The sequence below is a fragment of the Schistocerca cancellata genome, chromosome 3 (assembly GCF_023864275.1).
Source record: "Schistocerca cancellata isolate TAMUIC-IGC-003103 chromosome 3, iqSchCanc2.1, whole genome shotgun sequence".
In the NCBI taxonomy this organism is placed as follows: Eukaryota; Metazoa; Arthropoda; class Insecta; order Orthoptera; family Acrididae; genus Schistocerca; species Schistocerca cancellata.
Genome location: NC_064628.1, coordinates 584,566,593 through 584,583,243, shown reverse-complemented (window position 1 = coordinate 584,583,243; position 16,651 = coordinate 584,566,593).

The window sequence follows — 16,651 nt, the reverse complement described above, 5'->3', positions numbered from 1 at the left end:
GATGTGTATGATGTCCTTAGGTTAGTTAGGTTTAAGTAGTTCGAAGTTCTAGGGGACTGATGACTTTAGAAGTTAAGTACGATACTGCTCAGAGCCATTTGAACCGTCGTTATCAGCTGGAAATTTTTAAGAAAATTAAGAGGGCGTTTGAAAAACGATATAAATATTCTTACACATTTTATAAACTATTAAAATCTTCTTTAATTAGCTGTTAGTAGTTACTTTATTACAGGATCATACATTCGGTTTTGCGATGATTTAATCACATCCTTAGGTGTATACATATATAACTAATAGGTTTGTTTATTAATAAATAAATCTTCCGCTACCAGTCACGATTTTTCTTTATTTTACTATTTGAACGACGCGTTTCGAGATGTAATTCCCATTTTCAAGTGCGTTTTGTTTTTTGTATATAGCCATTTCTTTTGATGTTGTCAGTGTGTGTGATTCTGCTTCATTTCGTTGATTTTTACTGCAATATATAAGAAGCAAGCGAATTTTTAGTTGGGTATCAATTCTTTTTGTGAAGTTAGTGGTGAAATTTAAAAGAATGTGTACTTACTGTTTTCCAATGGTTCATTTGTGCAGAGTCTCACACACACTGAACATCACACACAACTTGTTGTACACTTTGCACATAGAAAATATCTTATGTAAACAAAACAGTTACAAAGATCTTCTTACAGGTAGTCCTGTACAAAAACATATAATCTGGGGAAGACCTATAATGTTATCTCTGTGGACTACCTGCGAGAAAATCTTTGTAACTGTTTTGTTTACATAAGATATTTTCTATGTGTAAAGTGTACAACAAGTTGTGTGTGATGTTTAGTGTGTGTGAGACTCTGCACAAATGGACCATTGGAAAACTGTAAGTACAAATTCTTCTACATTTCACCACTAACTTCACAAAAAAGAATTGATACCCAACTAAAAATTCGCGTGTTTCTTATATATTGCAGTAAAAGTCAGCGAAATGAAGCAGACTCACACACACTGACCACATCAAAAGAAATGGCTTAATACACACAAAAAACGCACTTGAAAATGGGAATTATTTCTCGACACGCGTCGTGCAAATAGTAAAATAAAGAAAAATCGTGACTGGTAGCAGAAGATTTATTTATTAATAAACAAATCTATTGTTTCTACAGTCGCAGGCTTTCAAAAACCATTTATAATGGATCAAATTAGATATATATAAATAATTTAACACTTGTTCATTGAATATATACGGTCTTCCAACGTTCGGATGCCGTTGGAAATACCGCAAACGCCTAGCTGGATGGCCCAAAGACGAAACATCAAAAATTCCATGGAGTAGCATGCGCAGGCGCATTGAAATTTGATGTTTCATCCTATAACCATCCAGTTAGGCGTTTTTGATTCGAATGGCATCCGAACTTTGGGAACCGAGATTTTTAACGAACTAATGTTAAATTACTTAAATGTGAATACCTGAGGATGCGATTGAATCATCAGGAGACTGGTTGTGTATGAACATTTAGTAAAGGAACTATTAACAGCTACTGCAGCTATCAAACGGTGTTAGAAGATTTTTATAGTTTATTTTAAAATATTTCTATCATTTATCTAAGCTGTGGATGCCAAAATCGTATGTTTCGAAAACGGTTGTGAGTTTACGTGGGAGCGCAAAACGGTTGTGCAGGTGGACAATCGGTTGGTTCAAACGGATTTCCGGAATCGATTTGGACATGTTAACACGATCACCCAAAAACGGTATAGGAAAATAGATTTCCGAACTGCAGCTCTGGGAGCCCCAAGTAAACTAAGTGTGTGTGTGTGTGTGTGTGTGTGTGTGTGTGTGTGTGTGTGTGTGTGTGTGTGATATCTTAGTACACCTATTATTTTTAGGTTCCATGTGTCTGTGAACGCATAAATGCAGGTTTACCGGCGGGTTTTACTGAAATCAGTGAGGCGTGTTCTGTGGGGTGAAATATACAAGATGTCTCAGGAGGGAAGGAACGATGGTTTAAAGCAAAAATATTCGTATGGATATATGCCCTATTCCGAATGGTTGCCGAGAGAGAACACATTTAATGTACATTGTTATTTATTGTCTGTATTATCAGTACATTGTCAGGTTTACGCATGTAGACACATACAATGGTTAGTAAACACCACAGCAATCTTTTTACGAAGTAGTATCAATTGAAATACACATATTTTTAACGCATTCGCCTCTAAGCATTATCGTACGTCACGTTAAACATATTGTGCAATTCACAATAAATGTTCGAATATCCCATCGTGAACCTTCAATGCATTTATGCATCCTTGGAAGAACATGTTGTGCTGGTTGTTTGAGGACCTCTGCATTTGTCCTGATGAGGGTAGCAGCGTCCATGATGCGACCAAGCAGTTCGTCTTGCCTATTCACCCTTCGTTTGCACACCTCAGACTTCATCCAGTCCCATAAACAAAGATCTAATGACATAAGATCTGTTGATCTTGATGGAAAGTTAACTGTACAATCACGACAAATCCAGTGAGTAGGCTAAATACGGTTGAAATGTTCTCTCCTAAGTCTGGAAAAATGTGGAGGGGTCCCGTTATGCTGAAGTACATTCGAGACCGCGTGGCCAAAGGAACGTCCTCAAGGTGTTCTGCAAACGAATTTTCCAACAAAATTCAAAGAGGTAAGGTGGAAAAGATAGACGTGCGCGGCAGTAACTCTAAAACATATGTACATTACGTGTGTTTTATCTCGGATACGATTAGGAAGAGGGTACATGTCCATATAAAGTTTTTTGCCTCAAATGTGCGTTCGTGTAATATTCCTAAATACTGTCCATTCCTTCTGTAACATCCTGTATAAGCACAACATTACATTCAACGTGTTCTGCATCCACTGCTATTGAAGTTTCAGTATTAAATTTAAGAGTGCCGCAACGGTTATAACCTAAAGCTACAGTTTTTTAATTATGCATTACAGCCTCAGAGGACACAAACAGTATCATCATCGGGTTCTACTTGTTACTCAGTCACCATCAGGTGAGTTGTTTAAAAATAAAGAAAAAGGGGAATGGTAACATACTAGGAAACTAAATAACAAATCAAAGTAACTACTGTACACAGTAATACGTTCAACTCGTCAACTGAACAGACTGGAGAACGCTCACACTGAAAACATAACTGTAGTTTGGAACTGAAAGTTACAGTTAACTACATTTTAGAACAGAGGCTATAATACACGATCAAATACATAAGTAAATAACCTGCGTTTTCCTTAGGAAGTATGCCTAGTCTGTGTGAAATTACAGCGTCAGTGAATGAAGTTGTGTATGCACTTCAGTGAAGTGCAACGCATATGCCCAAATATAAATTATATTTATTCATCTATAATATGAGGCAATCTCAAAATCGTCAATATAATATTTTTGTATAGTTCTATTCGTTATGAGCTACGTTCCTGGAAGTTTACACCTGTGTGATTACAATTTTGAAAAAGCGCATACGTACGCATATCGGGTGTCCCATGCAATATGGACATAAATTCCTTTTTTATTTTTGTTTTTATTGGTACAGACTTCTAGCCAGTTAATATTTTTCTTGTGTCTTACTTTCGCTTCGTGGTCACCTGGCGGCAGCATTTTAAGTATTTATTTCGGTCGCAGGACGCCGTGTTTTTCGTACTGTCAAACGAACGATGATATGTTTTAAAGTGATAAATTGCATCCCAAAGATTATGAAATGCAATAATAATCCATGATAGAAAGAGCATTTCTTACTTGTGTCAAGCATCAAAAGTTACTCAGAGAGATAGAGCGATGATATGGCACAAGGTCTTATGAATTATTGATAAACATTCCATTACAGAATAACGATATTAAGAGTTTCAGAAAAGTGCTATTATCGTAAATGGGTGAGTACTTTACGTTGAATGTTCAAACTTTTTTATCGAAGTAATCAACAATTCCTTTTCTCTGGATGCAGCTATGTAATTTTCGACGATGGTCGAATCTTTTCGCTAAACCAGGGGTGTCCATCCTTTTAGCTTACCTGGCGCACGTTGGAAGAAGACGAGTGGGTCACACATAAGGCGAAAAAATACTGGATCAATGAGGAAACAGCACCGTGTGACGAGAGCATCAGATTGAAAATATTCAGTTTATCGTAAGTTTACATAAATGGATCTGTCCTGTGACAGATGCTCAGTTCCTGGGCCGACCGATACCTGCTTTGAGTCGCATGTAGCCCGTGAGTTGGACACCCTTGTGCTAAACGATGCGACAAATGTGTTGAATATGACGGCCAAGGCTGCTGGTTTCTCAGTATTGAGTAACTAGAGAGAAATTGAAACGTGCAAAAACTTTGACCTATTTTTGTGAAAGATCTCACATTAAAATTGAACAAGTTTCGCACTACTATTTTTTTCCTTTTAGAGTGCAGTTGCATTACTTTCTCTTAAACAAAAATCATGGGTGTTTCAGTGCCTCGGAAAACATAAAATTTCTGAGCGTTTATCACATAGAAAAATAACAGCTATTACGTATAATCATAGTACACTAAATAAATTGCTTTTCCTGTTACAGATTATGAACCGACTGATATCATCTATATGAACTCAAAGAATCCGCCTCTCCTCCACTCTCTCACACCATCCCTTTCCAGATCAATGGCGAAAGCGCATAAATGAAGGCTGTTAAATTAGACTACTACTTTAAAAATTTGTGTAGATTGGATCCAAAAATAATTTTGTGAACCATGTATTTGATATGAGCCAGTCTCTGTGTGAGAGAGGACCCCAGTACCTGTCAAATATCAGGATGACTGCACTACAGGAAAAAAAATGAATTTACAGTTAATAAATAAGACGCTGGTTAACTAATTTTCTTCTTTTTGAGCAAAATACTTTACAATCAAAAGATCTGTTTAGGTTGATCCTGCAACTAACACTATGCTCAGTTTTTATATACGTATGTGAACATTCTAAAGAAGTAGCTGTAAATAAACATTTGTCACTTTCTGAAAGCGGATGACCATGGTAAGGGCATAATTTTAAAAATGTTTCGTGTGTTATACCTCCTTTGTTTTATTCCATTTGAAGGACAAAAACCACGTAATCGATCACTACACTTAATGGACACTACACTTAATGGACTGAAAAATAGTATTTTATCAACACTGAATTAATACATAAATATCGAGGTACACTATAAAAGAGCATCAAACTTTATTAATTTAAGTTCCTTTGGTTTTATTTCATTCATTTACAATTTTTATACTTGTGTGATCTATTGTGTATATTTTTGTATGTAGAGATACATTACAACATATGTTTATTTTGAAGTGAATGTCAGAATCACTATAATCACAACCATGAGATAAGACAGCTGTTCGAAACGACGGTCAGTACTCAAAGCACTCTGAATGCCGTGAAAGATACTTTTCCAATTTAAGGCAGAGGAAATTTAATTAAACAGTTACAGAAATTCACAACCGAGTGTGACAGAGTTCGGTGTGGTTGGAAATGTTTCGTCTTACGAACGACACAGAACAAGGCATCCAGCAACATACAGAATACAATTTGCTACGTATAAATCAATGAAACTATAAAATGAACGTAAATCGAATGTATGTGAGTAATATGGCTCAAATACCTCAGTAGTGGCACACAAGTGGAAGCTCAAGTCACCTACCTCACATAAAACATGTTGCTTATCTCAAAATAAACGTTTCATGCTTCCAGACGATTGTACATAACTAGTCTGTGAATTAAGAAAACATCGTGTAACGATATACAATATACTGTCATAGTGTGACACTGATGCTCCTCACACAGAGAAAAATTGTTCACAACCCTAGTTGGAATTATGGAATTACAACATACCAACAGCACAGGAACACAATGAAAAAAGCTCCAGTGGCTAAAATGTGCGAAAGAAAATTTTAATTTTTCCAGTACGATACTTCATATATGTATGCTCTTTTTTTTTTTAATTTCTCCAACACATTCACCTGAATAACCTCTTAATCGAAGACAAGAGTATTTATACACCACATCGTAATACGTAATAATCCCCACCTACATTCAGCACAGTGTTCTCACTGAATCAAATCACATATTTCTGCCGAAATTCGGAGGAATGAATAAAAGCAAAATGATAATGTACAAAAACTTAAGTGCACAACAACATCTTATGGCACATGCGAAAGAATAATATAATAATATATGCGTTGAAATTCAGTTCGTTAGAGAAATGCTTCATTGATAAAACCGCTTTTTTTTTAAGACAAATAAATTACAGTCACAAAGACTTTGTCTCTGAAGTTACGGCTTTACATGTCTATTTAAATATCAGGGGAAATATAGTATTGACGTAATGGTCCAGTGTTCACTGACGGAAGTTCAATTTTAGCGCAGAACTAGATGCAAAGTAAGCTCGTAGGATGTGATACACTACAAGCGTAAGCAAGTGACGTAGGGTGAAGAAAAGCTGTGAAATTCGAAAAGTAAGAAATGAAAGTACATGCACCAGTCTAATGAAATGAGCAAAAACTTGTGCAAGCACTCAACACAGATGTAAGTGCTCAGTTTTCGCGAATGCCTTACCAGTTTTGGTAATAGCGATGAGTGTAAATTACAGCGAGGTATGTTGACCGATGTTTACAAATTCAGTAAACTTTAATACGGTTTCGTTGGGAGGAGTGCCAACAAGGGTGCGTAGATTCCCTAAAGAATTATGAATTTGTTTTTATGGTAACTGTTTAATGTAAATACTACTTATTTATGTTGTTTTACTTTAGTCACTTCTACCGAATGCTTGAATACAATTAGTGAAACAGTGAAACATTACATAATTCGATATCCTACTTTGATGCTTATATGACTTGAAATATCGCCGCAAATTATTAAAGTTCTTTGCTTCTGATGGAACACGACAAAAACAGCGTTGACCAAAAGCCGCAAGTTTTATTCAAGCATGTAAGATGAGTCGAAATGCTAAAGGAGATGCAAGATCAAGACTGGAAACCAACCAAAGAGTTCGTAGCATCTGTGCAAGTGATTTGAAGCAGAGGTTTACGTTGAAGTATGGGAGCTTACTTTCTTTAACGGTTTCCGTAATGTAATTTCTCTCTCCGTCTCTCTCTTTCCTTCTCCTCTCCTATCAGCAATGTTAAAAGAAGTGGTTGCGTTTGTGTTACTGAAACATTTCTTGGTATGAATTCTCAAAGCAGGTTAACGTATTCATATCAGTATTTTCTCTGTAAAATGGCAATACATATTACAAATTATTCTAAACTGCAAATTCACTGTAACAGTCCGTGTTATAGAATTTTTGATACGAACGTCGGGGAAATAGACAAGCCTAGTTTATAGCAGTTCAACGCTCCGCTGCTATATGCTGGCTTACGAAAATTGTATGTTTGGAAAAGAAACTATATGATTCCAAATGGCCAAATGATTACAAACGGTCACATAAAACAGATTTTTTCAGTGACATTTATTTTAGAGAGCAAGTTAAGAGTGAGAAACTCAGGGATATTTTCTGGACTGTGTTCTGAAAACCAAGTAATAAAATTTTAAGTAGCAGCTGCTCAGTGGCTTAATACCATCTGCTGTCACCTGTCACGTACGCATTAATAGAAGAGGGCCATGTCGCCACGGCCATCTGCCCGTCACTGACACAAAAATTGGAACCTGAAGCGGTATCGAGAATAAATTTCCACGTGCACCTTTAATTAAACGACTGACAGCCACTGGTTTGGGAAGAAGTAAAATTTTTGCTACAGTCAACTTACTTAATAAGTTCGAGTACTTTGCAACGAATTGCCCCAAGAATGAAAAAGGCAATGACCAAAAGAAACTGTCAGATACGAGTGTCTGATTCTTGAAATATTTACGTGACTGGTTGTATCCGAGCGAAGGAATCTGTCCCCGGACCATTAGAACCCGACCTCTCGGCAGCACTCGTTGGGAAATACTGTTCACAAGCGCTGATTAAAATATAATCATTAGTGAAGGAGAAATCTATTCCCATATGAAGTGTAAAGAAGTACTGATGATGCAATGAGGAAGTTGCTTTTGTCTGAAAGATTACAGACCTCCTCAGGCTGCACCCTACTGATGATGTTTACTCACACAGCATACATGATCGATATCGGAATCCACATTCTGTCATCAGATATGTCTGGGAAAGCAACTTTATCGATATTGATTTAATGTAATACGATCATGCATTGGTAGCCAAAAGCCCACGTATTTCGCCAGAGCACTTTGCCATGTACGTAAAAGTATGTAAAGTTATGCGAAAACTTTATTTGGAACCTACTGGCAGTTTGAAACTGTGTGCCGGACCGGGGTATGAACTCTGAACTCGCTGCAGAGTGAAAATTCACTCTAGGAACTTTTTTCCTTGTTTTACTACATTCAGAATGAAAGTAGAACGTACCAGACACCTACTTGGTGCAATATTATGGCAGGTGATTATCCGTTACCAATGCATGGACGTATTTCATTGAATCAAAAATGGTTCAAATGGCTCTGAACACTATGCGACTCAACTTCTGAGGTCATCAGTCCCCTAGAACTTAGAACTATTTAAACCTAACTAACCTAAGGACATCACAGACATCCATGCCCGAGGCAGGATTCGAATCTGCGACAGTAGCGGTCTCGCGGTCCCAGACTGTAGCGCCTAGAACCGCACGGCCACTCCGGCCGGCTTTCATTGAATCGATATGGATACAATTAGTGTCACAGATACAGCTGATAATGGAAAGTGTGTCCCGAAATCAATCGTGTATGTTGTATGATCAATCAACATCAGCCAACTGCAGCCTGAGGAAGTCTGTATATATGCGTCACAGCTGAGCGAGATGCCCGCGCCAGCCAACAACGATGCAGATATTAAAACATCAGAGTGATTTATGTCCGGAAACCGCGTTATCTTCCCAACGACTCTAGCGGAAAAGGTGCAAGCTCTCGTCAGAATACGCGACGTTTGAAGGATTTACGAGATTCGAGCTGCTCTTACACATGTAACCTACCTCAGACTAAGATCTCATCTGTATAATACACAGATCACCGAATGTCCATAAAAACGCAGTTGATTCTAGTACGAAGAGAGTTGCGTCGTTTGTACTCGTGCATACCACCGGCAGTAGGCGGCACGTACTTTTCTAGCGGTGGGTGGTGGCCGAGCATGAGGTGGTGCCGTGTCAGCCGAAACAATATTCTGACATGGGCGTTCTGCATACGACGATGTGGCGTCGCAAAGACATAACCGCGAGGACGTCCCAACGGCGCAGAGTGCACACACGGATGTGGCACGGCGTCCAGGTGCGTGGAGAGCGCAGCTGGCCGGCCGGCGTATGTCAGCTCACGCACCCGCGCACGGCGAAAGGACGGCGCGGCCGCGCAAGACGCTCGCCTCTGTACGCCACGCCGCCGCAATGCGCGCCGCGCACAATACGGGCCCGCCTGCGTTCTCACGGCTGCCCAACTGGCGCGCGCACACGCACACGCGCGTACGCACTCACGCACACACGCACACTTGCGCGGCGCGCCAGCCAGCCAGCCAGCACAAAACCCGACGGACGGCTTTTTTCCCCGCTCCTTGCTCTCGCGCAGCCGAGTAATGGCTTACACACATGCCTCCTCCCCTGCCTCCCTCCCCCTCCAGCGGCGACGGCTGCAGACGCGAGATGCTGCACGCTGCGCCCGACTGACCGTTCCGATCCGCTGCACGCCCGTCCACCGAGTCTAGCCCCACCGGGGTACGCGGTACCCCGTGTGCCACTTCCGCCCGTTATCGATCTTCTTTCCCCGCAGATCTAATTTCCTAGAGAGGCTCAGGTCGAGTTGCAGTTTTCCGATCATCGGTGCTAATGCGGTCCCGGAAGTACACGGAAAAACGAAAAACGCGTACAGTTCAAAACATACGTTTCCTTTTTACCAGAAACTATTCAAATACTAAGGAAGGAATGAAGGAAGATTGGGTTTAACGTCCCGTCGACATCGAGACGGAGCACAACCTCGGATTGTGTCAAGGATGGGAAAGGAAACCGGCCGTGTTCTTTCAATGAAACCATCCCGGCATTTGCCTGGGGCGATTTAGGGAAATCACGGAAAACTTAAATCTGGATGACCGGACGAGGTATTGAACCTTCGTTCTCCCGAATGCCTATTTCAATACACGTTTGTTAAAAGGACGGATGTCAATCAGAATGAATTTTCTGGTTTGAAGACGGAATTTATTTATTATGACATTTCATGTATTTTCTCCGAATTTTCCGTTGCATAATACTACGGCTCTTAATGAACATGGTCGATCTGAAATATCTTAAAAAATGTTTCAAATGGCTCTGAGCACTATGGGACTTAACATCTATGGTCATCAGTCCCCTAGAACTTAGAATTACTTAAACCTAACTAACCTAAGGACAGCACACAACACCCAGTCGTCACGAGGCTGAAATATCTTACATTGAGCAGAATGATACGGTTATCACATTTCAGAGGCTTCGGACCTATACCCTTTCAATAAATTTTGAAGAAAGCAACAAACATATAGATTAAAAAAACTATATTATTACCGTTTTAATGCTTGTACCAGACCTCTCTTTCTTATTACGCCGGCCGGAGTGGCCGAGCGGTTCCAGGCGCTACAGTCTGGAACCGCGCGACCGCTACGGTCGCAGGTTCGAATCCTGCTTCGGGCATGGATGTGTGTGATGTCCTTAGGTTAGTTAGGTTTAAGTACTTCTAAGTTCCAGGGGACTGATGACCACAGCAGTTAAGTCCCATAGTGCTCAGAGCCATTTGAACCATTTTTTTCTTATTACACTTGGAAAGGAAAGTAACAAGAGCAATATGTGTAACTAGTTCATATTCGTCCTCAGTTCGGTATTTTCTTCCACCAAAGAGTCCTTCAGAACATCCACATAAAATTCACAGCAGCAACCTTCCGCATTGATTTTATCAAGTTCCTCCAACCTTTGCTTTTTTTTATGGGCGCTTTACCAGAAGCATATCATACATTTCTAGGTGGTTTATTATGCTGGCTCAGGCCAACATTAAAGATTTGTTTGACCGACCATTGATGAATGGCGATCCCACAATACAGCCAGGATTCTGGAATCATAAATGAAGTGATGTAGCGCGTAATCGAATAGTCGTTTGTTAAAAGGACGGATGTCAATCAGAATGAATTTTCTGGTATGAAGACATAATTTATTTATTATGACATTTCATGTATTTTCTCCGAATTTTCCATTGCAAAAAACAATATTACCGCTCTTAATGAGGATGGTTGATCTGAAATATACATTGAGCACAATGATACTGTTATTACATTTCAGAGGCTTGGGACCTGTGCTCCGGACCTGTACCCTTTTAACAAAATTTGAAAAAAAAACATATAGATTAAAAAACTGTATTATTACCTTCTTAATGCTTGTAAAAGACCTCTCTTTCTGATTACACTTGGAAAGGAAATTAAAAAGAGCAATATGTGTAACTAGTTCGTATTAGTCCTCAATTCGGTATTTTCTTCCACCAAAGCGTCCTTCAGAACATCCACATAAAATTCACAGTAGCAACCTTCCACATTGATTTTGTCAAGTTCCTCAAACTTTTGCTTTTATTTATGAGCGCTTTACCAGAAGGATATCATACATTTCTAGGTGGTTCATTATGCTGGCTCAGGCCAACATTAAAGATTTGTTTGACCAGAACATTGATGAATGGCGATCCCACAATATAGCCAGGATTGTGGAATCATAAATGAAGTGGTGTAGCGAACTTATGCTTACGTGAATTGTCTCGTTCCTCTGTTTGAATGACGTTTCTCAGTCTTCCTTGCTATCGTACATGTCCCATAGCTGTCGGGGTTTGATTTTCTCTTCCCTCCAAAATCATGGTGCTTAATGTGCTTTCAAATAGTAAAATTTATACACGATCATGCATATTTTATAATTCACTGCTGTGTTCTGAACTAACGGGGCCAAGCATTGTCAACTGTAATGCATTGTCGTGCTCTCCACTAACACGCGCCAAAATACATTGCCATCTCAGTAATAAGGAAACGATGAAGCATTTTGTTAAAATGGCGTATGTCCAGGACATTACATCTTTTAATAAAACACGAAGGAAATAACAGTATTTGAAACTTACTTTCAATTATGAAATTGCTGCCCTTTTAACACAGAATGCCCTTTAGGATTTCATAATCAGTGCAAATGCGAAAATTATAAAAAATGTGAAGTCTGCCTTTTTAACAAATGGCTGTTCACTTACTTTATTTACAAAACATGCTACATGACACATTTGGAAGCCTACTGCATCGCCGGCCGGAGTGGCCGTGCGGTTCTAGGCGCTACAGTCTGGAGCGGTCGCAAGTTCGAATCCTGCCTCGGGCATGGATGTGTGTGATGTCCTTAGTTTAGTTAGGTTTAAGTAGTTCTAAGTTCTACGCGACTGATGACCTCAGAAGTTAAGTCGCATAGTGCTCAGAGCCCTTTTGAAGCTACTGCATCACCTACGCTTAAAAGACGCTGTATTTCATTATCATTTGCTTTCATCCCACTTTCGCGAAACACTCTTCCAATTATTTTCTGTTTCTGCTTTTCATTTAATTTTTTCCTCGCTACGGGCCTTATTTTCCTCAGAGTGAGAAGATATTGTGGACAAATCAATTCTGCTCTGTCCGCAGAGCACGAATTCTAAAGGGAACCAACCCACAAAAAATCGCAAATATTTTTCTTTACTATTGGCTTTAATTATCGACCTTCAGCAAATAGAGAAAATGTTAGGCAAACAGAGACGAGAAATTGGCCGTGGACATATTGCAAAGGTTGACTCCCGCGTTTACATGTAGATAAAATGAGGAAACAATGAAAAAATATTTCAGACGTGTTCCACGGTAAGATTGGGGCTCGCATCGTATTCCGCGGTAATGAGTCGCATGGATAGTAGCATCTTCGAAATGAAAATATTCGTTCGAATTATTTTTATTTTTAGAAAAATCGCCAATCTGTTCACGGATAACCAACCGGATATTCCGCACCTTTATAATTGGGAGCTCGCTTCACTTGTAACATAATTATACAACATTTTTTTCACTTAGTGCGTGAATATTCGTAATAACTGAGAGTATGTTTCTGAATAAATTCTAGGAATGTCAGTGAAAGCATTTTTTAGGTCGAAACGAACGTATTTTTCGACTTCGTTCTGTTACAGGTCAAAGTACTTTCTCCACCTTTTATACAGTGAGCAGATCTCATCCTAGAGCCGCTATGAGAGATTATACAATTCCAAGATGCTTTTATCGGACTCAAAACTATTGAATTTTTGTCACATTTTTATGTGGATTATCTTCAACGTAAATATGGCCACCACTGAATTCAGAGGCCAATTTTTTACGTGTTGAAATCGCAGGGCAGCCACTCTATCAATATTCACGACTCAGTGTCCCACTTTATCAATTCTTTCGAAAAACAGAAACTATAGTAAAATTCTGCTTTAAGAATACTGTCTTCCAGATCAAGTTGACATTTTATTTGCGTTATCCAGAAGTATGCAACAACGTAAGAACGTGTAATAAAACGATTTCATTGGTATCACTACATTTTATGAGCCAGGCAAGATCTTTCTGCCTTGCCCTCACTTTGAACGTTGCTGCAGTATCATCTATGTGTTTACGGTTTTATTTCTTTAGCCTCCCCAACTGGAGATCTTTGTTAACGCCACAGTGACACAGAATATGTCATAACATACAGAAATCTTATCGAATCAAAGCAAAAAAAATGTATTAATAATAAAACGTGAAAATAATAGAAGAATTTATGTGATTCAACCAATCTTAATAATGACAAGGAAAGTGAAACGAAGCCTTTCTAAATCTCCAGGAAAACGATTGTTGACAGCTTTCCCAGTGCCAGCTGAGGTATAAAATTCTAGCACTAGTTCTTGTCTTCACGCCAGATTCGCAATTGGAGGCATTTTACCAGCTAGTAGTCTGAATGTTCGATTGTTTCCTTGTCTGAACATCCGTTAACGACACTAGTGGCCCATTACTTAGAAGTGTTTCTATTCAATTAAAGCATGGTCGTTATACTGTAAAGTAAAATTTATAAAACTGCAGTGCAATTACTGATGTGATTTGCGTTCATTAGAACTAATTTATCGAGCCAAAGAATTGGTGAACAATAAACAATGATAACAGACCTGGTCGTTATTTTGAGAAGTCGGCGCCTAGAGTTAAAGACATATCGCGGAAACAAAAATCATACGAATAGTAAAAACAACGTAAGAGCTTTATATTTGTCTCTATAATTTGATGAAATCATTTTGGTAAAAAATGAACTGACTGGTATACTTCACCATATACGAAGAGACACGAAAATAGAGTAAGGAGATATAACTTTAAATATTATAACATGCGTTTCTGATTTTGTAAATTACTTATTTTTTCAATTGAATAAATTTGGGAATGGAGATGTTTGGCTCTTCAATTGGCTGTCCTAGTTACTCTCTCACTTGTCTCTCCGAAACAGTTTGGCGAATAACAGTTGCTCCCCAATCCTTGCACAACCCCAGCTTGTGCTGTGTCTCTACTGCCTTCGACGTCGAAGGAAGTGTTAAATCTTAATCTTCTTTCCTTTCCTTCAATAAAAAATTTAAAAATGATTTGAATAAAATGAGTATTTTTCTCCTGAGACAGCAGTAAAACCGAAATAGAAATTTCATTTGATTGCACAATTTAATTACTTCAGTTATCTAACTTTACAAAAAGACACAATTTATAAACGGTAAGTTTTCTCTTTGAAACCAATGTCAGACACTCATTTAATTATACAGGGTGATTCAACTGTAACTGTACTAACTTCATGGGCGTAATGTATGCATCAAAATAACAACAAAACGTAAAATAATGTTTTGTCTGAAATTGCTTTGTTTCAGGCTTTTCAGAAAGCAAAGACGCGAAAGGACACGAAATTCAGCTCAACTACGCCAAGACACGTTCAAAACGATGTCCATGTGGACAAGGACAATGGCGCGCTCGATATTTTAGAGCTCTCGGAATGTTGGAGGTTCTATTCATATAATTCTGCACAGTTGCACAGCCATTTTCAGTGCTCTGCTATAGTTATGCTATATTATCAGTTGCAATACCATACACGAGCTCCTTGGGACAACCCCAAAGGTATTAGTCCAGGGGTTAAGATCCGGAGATCTGACGGGCCAAGCGGCTGGTCCTGCACGATCTGTCCACTTATCGGGATAAGCAACTTTTGAGACACTCTCTTGCCTCCCGACTCAAATGTACACGAGCACCGTCAACAAAGCAACATCAGTCGATATGCAGGCGAACACGACACGGCAAAAGCTAGTTCTGGCACATTATGTAATGTGTACCACAAATGACATCGTGCATCATAAGTCGGAAATTAAGCGGATATAGACAAAACATAACTTAATATTTTACTCTTATGTTGTCCTGTACACTATACCCACAAAGTTTGTACAAACAATTCTGAATCACCCTGTAGATATGTAAGATAACACCGCACTATGTGAGCAGATTTTTATTTTTTGATAAGTTTGTCAGAATAGATTAAGAATAATACGCTGTCAGCTTGAATATACACCTTAAACCTTCCCTCTCCGAATTAATCTTTCACGCATTCAAAGTTAATCTAATTTATATAAATGTTGCGTGATTAACTTCCAAGCATTACTTTCATCGTATTTCACTCCTGATATGCCTTCAGCGTGATGAATGTCTCGTTATTAGGATACTCTGAGCGACTCATGTAGTAAAGATATTTTTAAAGGCTTAATTACTTATTTTGTAAATTTAATATTTCTATACACGAAAACACTCAAATGCGCGTTTAATTTGCTCCAACAATGTAAATAGCCGATATACAACTTAAATTAGGAAGATTACATAGACCCTCCAACCTTAGATCGTTAAGCGTACCATCATAATGAGGAAGTTTCAAGCATCAAGGGTGCTCATTCCGGAGCAGAGAACATTTTTAGTTCCGCGACTTCTCAAGGTGAACAGAAACATGGAAAACGAGGCGAGCGAGAGGACCCATTAATTACTGTCTCAATTATGGCTGTCGTAACGAGTGCTACTCCGTACAGCTGCAAGACAGCTAAAACTCTCAGACTAGAGCTTCATTTTTAACAGGTGAACCAAGAATCGTTCCCCCCGTCTCAGAGACCAAATAATCTTGTACGCAACCACATTCCTGAGGAATTAGACAAATTATTTTCACTTGACGGAACGTGGTTAGTGGTAAACATTGACACATTGTCTCAGTTAATTTATCAGTGAGATGTGATAATACGTAAACAGTAAGAAACCATAGTCTGTACCACATTAGTTGACAGAGTAGGAGATAGCGAATCAGGTTTCGTGGTACAAAGAATTGCGGATTAGATCGAAACAAGTTGTAGAGGTAGGAAAATGGTCTGAAGAAAGTGCTCCTGCTGCAAGTAGTCCTACTACAGGTAGTTCTTTCAAAACGTCAGTGCCGGAGCATATAGCCCAAATATTTGTTGTAACTACTTAAGAGAATTATGCAAAGAGTTCTTCGGCGGTCTCTCTGTGCACTTGATCTGCAAGTGTAGTCTGGACGCAAAAAGAATTTTCTACATATGAACAGA